This window comes from Heteronotia binoei, chromosome 1 (assembly GCF_032191835.1).
Source record: "Heteronotia binoei isolate CCM8104 ecotype False Entrance Well chromosome 1, APGP_CSIRO_Hbin_v1, whole genome shotgun sequence".
NCBI classification, from domain to species: domain Eukaryota; kingdom Metazoa; phylum Chordata; class Lepidosauria; order Squamata; family Gekkonidae; genus Heteronotia; species Heteronotia binoei.
In genome coordinates, this window is record NC_083223.1 from 149,986,369 (window position 1) to 149,993,500 (window position 7,132).

Sequence of the window (7,132 nt, forward strand, 5' to 3'; positions counted from 1 at the left end):
TTGTGGCTTAGCAGCTGGGGGAGTTGCTGAAAACCTCTGAGTTCGTGTGAAGGGCCGAAGGTGAAGGTGATTGAAGGTGATTGTTGCTGATTGATTAGGAGTGGCTGTGTTCCCCACCCTCTTTGCATTATTAAGCTGCACCTTGCCAGAGACTGAGCACATTGCAGAGAGCTCTGGGACAGAGCAGAGAAGTGCTACAAGCGTGAGGTTTGTGGCTTAGCAGCTGGGGGAGTTGCTGAAAACTTCTGAGTTCATGTGAAGGGCTGAAGGTGAAGGTGATTGAAGGTGATTGTTGCTGATTGATTAGGAGTGGTTGTGTTCCCCACCCTCTTTGCATTATTAAGCTGTGCCTTGCCACAGGGCGAGAGCTAAAGGGCTCTTGGCCTGTGGCTCTTAGCCTGGGGTGTGTGTAAGGACCAGGAACCCAGATTCCTTGTGTTCCCAATAAGTTAAGTAGACTCTCCAGAAGGAGAGCCACATAAACAAACAGGATTTAAAAGGGGACTGTATATTTTTGAAAAGCTATCATGAAGTTAGAATGCCAGCAGGGGGGTGGGGGCTTTCCAGTGTTTTGCATTGAGTGTCACATGTATGACTATCTGCCCACAGGACAGAAGTTTTGGGTGTGTGCTCGATACAAGGAGCTCCTGGTCCTCGGGGAACGAGTTTGTACCCTTGAGGCTGAGGTGACTGACCTGGAAAAGTGGAGACAGTCAGTTCGGCAATCAGAGAAGACTCTCGGGGATGTGTTAGATGAGCCCCACTCTGAACATGGCAGCCCCGTTTCTGCCAGGGAGCATGAGGGTAGAGAGGGAACAGGGCACCGGGCTGAGGATGAGGGGAATGCGCCCTCAGAAGGGACCTCTTCTTCGGTTGGTGAGCAGGAATCCTTTCGTGCCAAAAAAACATCCCTGGTCAGGGAGAGGGGGGGGGGGTTGGTAGTTGCTGATTAGATCTTTAGGCAAGTAGACAGCTGGGTGGCAAAACCGCGTACTGACCGTATGATGACTTGCCTGCCTGGTGCGAAGGTAGCAGATATTACGCATGTAGTAGATAGGCTGATAGACAGTGCTGGGGAGGAGTCAGTGGTCGTGGTGCATGTTGGCACCAACGATGCGGGGGAAATGCAGTCGTGAGGTCCTGGAGGAAAAATTTAGGCTGCTAGGTGGGAGACTTAAGGTCAGGACCTCCAAGGTAGCCTTCTCAGAAGTGCTACCTGTTCCACATGCAGGGCTGGAGAGACAGGCACAAATTAGAAGTCTCAATGTGTGGATGAGACGATGGTGTAAGGAGGAAGGGTTTAAGTTTGTTAGGCACTGGGATGCTTTCTGGAACGAGCGGGAGCTGTACAAAAAAGACGGTCACCACTTGTCCCCGGATGGAACCAGGCTGCTGGCGCTTAAATTCAAAAAGGTGGCAGAGCAGTTTTTAAACTAAATCTTGGGGGAAAGCCGACAGGAGATGAAAATTCTCTGGTTCGGGAGGACTCATCTCAAAGAGATGAAGGGTTAGCTGTTACTTTTCTACCTGGTAATAGATCAGAGTTGTCCACTGAGATGGTGACAAACAGAATGGACTGCCTGCCAGAGTCTCGAGGCGGTAGGAGGAAGGTGGCAGGCCTAGCTTTCCTGGGAAATTATAGATGTTTGTACACAAATGCTAGAAGTGTTCAAAGTAAAATTGGTGAGTTGGAATGTTTAGTGTTGGGAGAAAACATAGACATTGTGGGAATTTCAGAAACTTGGTGGAATGAGGGGAATCAGTGGGACACGGTGATTCCTGGATATAAGTTATATCGGAAGAATAGGGAGGGAAGGGTTGGAGGTGGGGTGGCTCTGTATGTCAGAAAGGGTATACAGTCCAGTAAGACTGAGGTCAAAGAATTAGATTCCCTTCTAGAAATGCTTTCAGTCGAAATAGAGGGCTCAAAAGGAAATTTAACTATGCTAGTTAAATTTGTTATCGCCCACCAAATCAAAAGATAGAAGGCGATTATAATATGATGGAAGGATGAAAGATAGTGGCTAAACGTAAAAACTGTGTTGTAATAGGTGATTTTAACTACCTGCGGATTGATTGGGTCAATATGTGTTCTGGTCGAGAGAAAGAGATTGAGTTTCTAGATGCTCTCAATGACTGTGCTATGGAGCAGATGGTCACAGAACCTACCAGGGGTGGGGCGATCCTGCATTTGGTCCTAAGTAATGCCCAAGACTTGGTGAGAGATGTAAAAGTGATCGCACTGCTTAGGAGCAGTGATCATAACGTTATTGATTTCACCATTTGTTTAAATAGAGAGTTGCTCCAAAAGACCAGCACAACCGCGTTTAACTTTAAAAGGGGTAAATTCTCTGAGATGAGGAGGCATGTGAAGAGGAAACTGAAAGGAAAGGTAAATACAGTCAAAAGCCTTGGGGAAGCTTGGAGGCTATTTAAAACTATAATCCTAGAAGCTCAGATAAAATATATACCACAAGTTAGGAAATGCACAAACAGGTATAAGAAAAGGCCTGCATGGTTAACAAACATAGTAATGGAAGCTGTAAAAGGTAGGAAGGACTCCTTTAAGCGGTGGAAAGTTAGTCCAGATGAGATTAATAAAAGGGAATATAGGCTGTGGCAAATCAAATGTAAGACTGTGATGCAAGACTTATGTTTCTGTGTGATATTGTCAAAGGAGTTTGTAGATATATCCTAAAAGAGTATCTTCTAAAATTCAATATTATCTTTTCAAATTGAGTCAGTGTATCCCGTTCTTGATGCTTATCTTCTTTAAGCCTTGATGAAAGGTGAAGATATGTTATCAATTGCAGTTTTTTTCCTTTCTTCATTAATAACTTGCCAAGATTTGATTTCCCCATCTTTATTGATCATATCTTGATATATTATAAAGACATTTTTTCTCCTCTCAGGGCATGATAAGCTTGGTGGTGACATTAAACATGATATTGGGGAACTTATTCTTGTGTTAAGTAACCACCAATTTTTCAACAAGCTGTCTTTAATAACATGGCCTCATATTTTTAAAAGATGTTTTCTGAGTTGTTTTAATCTAAAGATGTCTATGTAAACCATCATGCAAATCTGCTGCTTCCAGTTTCATCAGTCTTTCATTTGGACTTTTATTCCAGTCAGAAATCCAAACTAGGCAGGCTGCTTGGTAGTACAACTAGGCCTCCCCACCCCCCACAATCTTGTAGAACTTTAAATTTGGACCTTGGTTTCTTGCCATTCCATATGAATGTGTTTATCTGTCTTTGCCAGTCTTTCAGTATCTTATCATGTGTCTCAATTGGTATCAACTGGAATAGAAAATTAATTTTGGAGAGAATATTTATTTTTATTGCAGAAATTTCCCCAAGCCAAGGCAAGTTCAAAATAGACCATCTCTCCAGATCCTCTTGAATTTTCTTCCGAAGTATTTCTTAGTTGTTATCAAAGAATGTGTCTCTTTTCCCAGACATTTATCCCCAAATATTAAACTGAATTAGTAAACAGCTCACAGCCTATGACTATTTTAATATTATCTTCTTATTTTGATAAGAACTTAGAGATCATTTTAAGGTTTTTTTCCTATTAATTTTAAATCCAGATCTGAAGAGATGGTCTAATTTAATTTAATTTAAACTTGTCATGGCTTGGGGAAATTTTTGCAGACAGGTCTATATGTCTGCTATGGATCATATAGCTACAGATCATATAGTCCTGTCTGAAGTTTCCCCTGCAAGAATAAATAATAATGTATATTTTGAATCTGAAATTGTCAATACTATATCATCTGCATAGGACTTTAATTTAACTTCTTCTCCGTCTAGGGCTGCCAAGCTCCCAGTCCAGGCCCGGAGGTTCCCAGCCTGCTGATCCACACTGGGCCAATGGGGGGAACCTCCCCCTGTGTCACTGGCACAATTATGTCACCCGGAAGTGACATCATCAAAATGGTGCCATGCACGCGGAGCCGCTCTAGGTATTTCTGGGAAAACTCTATGGTTTTCCCCAGATGCTCTAGCCATTTGGGAGGTTAAAACTCTATGGTACCTATTGTACCATACAGTTTTACCTCCCAGATAGCTAGAGTGTCCATGAAAACCATAGAGTTTTTCCGGAAACGCCTAGAGTGACCCCGTGTGCATGGCACCATTTGATGACGTCATTTTCAGGTGATGTAATTTCATCACGTGCGTGCAAATGCCCCCCACCAGGGCTTGAAGAGGACTTGGCAACCTTATCTCTGTCATTTCTCAGTCCCTTGATGTTTTGATCTTGTCTGATTCTAGAAGCAAATGTTTTCATTGCAAAAAATATTAACAATGACGATAAGGGAAATCCTTGTCTTCTCCGTTTCTCTATCTGGAATTCATCAGTCAACATGCCATTAATTATCTTTTTTGCATTTTGTTTTATATAAATAAAAGTTCAAAAATTTAGATCCATGGTTGATATACTATAATACTTTTATGCTATAATACTTTTAGTATAAACATCCAGGACAGATTATCAACAACTTTTGCAATATATTATTATTATTATCTAAGAACATCAAGACCACCTTTTCTTCTTTATTTTGCACAAATTCCAATGCATTAATTATAAATCAAAGATTGTCTTTCATATATCTCTTTGGGATGAAACCCAAAGTGAATTTTTTGGTCCAGGTGAATTGTTTTTTATGCATTTCTTATGTCGTTCTGCCATTATTGAGTCAAAAAGTTGGTAATCCACACATAAGAATGATTAGTCTGATTATGACCTTCTTGAATCAATCACATCACGCTTCCAAATTGGTCTGTAATGAGTGCATCAGATTGCTCTTTGATTTTTGTACACAGAACCAGTGACTGGAAATGTTGAAATTTACAAATTACTTACACTGATCAGTCATTATAGGGTTAGCTGCTGTTAGTAAACAGAAAATGCCCTAACTGATTGGTAACCAATTAGAAGTTAGCTGCGTAGGTGATATTAGCTAAATAAGCTGATCTACAGACCTACAGTTCCTGACTTTGTTTGAGCAAGAAGAAGACTCCATTACTGTTTTAGTTATGTGATAGTCAGCATGTTGCAGTCAAACTTTGTTCTCTCCAATGTCCCCCCATTTTGTTTTCAGTAAAGTGACTTTCTCTTTTTAAAGCAAATATAATGACTCAGCTCTCATTTCTTAACTATTTTTTAAAGAATCTCCCAATAGGAAATCTTACTCTAGCTCTTGTGTGATATTTTGTGCAAATGGAACCACCGTAAGCAAAACTCAGTTTAAAAAACCCAAAACCTCAAGTACAAATGTGACTCAGCATCTGTAAATGACTCCGAATACCTTCTATTGCAATAATTGCTATGGCCAGATAGATGCTGGCTTTTTTATTTTTAATTAAAATGCTTTTGGGGATTGCTTTCCTTCCGGATCAGGACTTTGGAGAGTCATATGGATGGTTTGTTGTCTATCAAAGCATTAATTAGAAGCTGAGCCACTTTCTGCTGAAGACTCCACTGCATTTACCATTTCTAAGGCTTTTGTCATTGCACAGTGATTCATTCCCTGGAGACCCAGACCCTGAGTTGGAAGGGACTGCTTTCTGCATTGCATATGTAGGAATTGTGGACTGGCTGGTTTTTAGGAAAGAAGCTAAAAGGCTTCTTTTCATTGGATATTTTCAAATATACATTATTAAAAGGCATTCTTTGTATACTACTGACCTTAGTGTCTTTTAAAAAAAGAGAACTAGTTAAGGAGAGTGGGGAAAGCTGACCACAAAGACGTATGAAAATAGGGATTTGATTGCAGTGGTTAGCATTGCATTAAACACAGCTGGAGAGAAGAGAAAATAAGTTCAAATCCAAGAAGGCAGTGATGAGTCAACACACTACAATGCAAGCTGAATGCTGCATTCCTCCCCATCTTGACCAGTTATTGCTCTGAGCTGGGGATGAAATCACCACTGCAGTGATGGAGGCCTTTGAAGCACATCCACAACAGCTGTGCAGTGGTGTTCAGAAGCAGCCAGGTTGGGGGGGGGGGGAGAAAGGAAGCCTCTTGTGAGAAATTGGAAACCTGGAGGGATTATGTGCAGCTATTGTGCTTTCTTCCAACGATCCTGGGTGGTAGTTGATGAGAAAGCATGCAGTCATCCTCTGTGGGCCACATAGGGAAGTGGTTGAATGGAGGATAAGGTTGATGGAACCTGTAAGGTGTATCCTCTCCTGATCTAAGACTATGGGGATGAGCTATGACCAGAGGGCAAAGCTAGTTTTTCTCACTTTTGCCATAGGATGAACTCGTGGCAGATTATGATGGTACACTGTATGTGTCCACATTAATCCATGAAATGTGTAATGTGTTCCTTATAGCCAATGTTAGAGAGTCAAATAGAACTTGAAAGACCCATCTCCATCCCCACACTTTTTTGAAGCCAAACTACACATTATCTTTCTTTCACACTGCTCCTTAAAAGAAAAGAAGAGCCCAAATTGGTTCAGAACTGTGCAGTACAGAAACTCTCTCTCTCTCTCTGTGTAGTTATTCCACCAATTTTGCTGTCCTGTGCACACAGATACTCCACATGGAGCAGCAAAATCAGTGAAGTATCTCCCCACAATATGGTTTTTATGTGAGAAAACTGCTTAGGGGTGAGGTGGGAGTGCTTCCCACCCCCAGTGCTGTTTCAAGCCCATTTGGGCTCTCCTTTTAAAACAGAAGAAGAGGAAGAAGCAGCTAGTTCATGCAGCTGCTATGGAGCTATGGAACAGATGAAAACATTGCAATTCCATGAAAAAGGTAGTGTGTGGTTTGGTTCTCAGTGGGGTAAATTTAGCTATCTTCCAACCTAATCCATGTCCCAGTTGAGGTAAACCATTTGGGTGAGGCTTGCCTCAGTGACAGAACATGTGCTTTGAATACAGGAGGAGACCACAGATCTATTTCCCCATATATCCAGGTAATGTGTGATGTGAAAGACCCCTGCTTGAGATCCTGGGGAGCCACTGCCAATGGACCTTGACAGGTCTGACTCCCTGTCTGACAGTGTCATGTGTGTTTATTTGTGCCTTAGAAGGCAGGAAACAAATCTATAATACAGGGACTATATGTTAGGTCTCATATGTGCTCATTCCAGTGCACCTGCCCAGCAGATGTAAT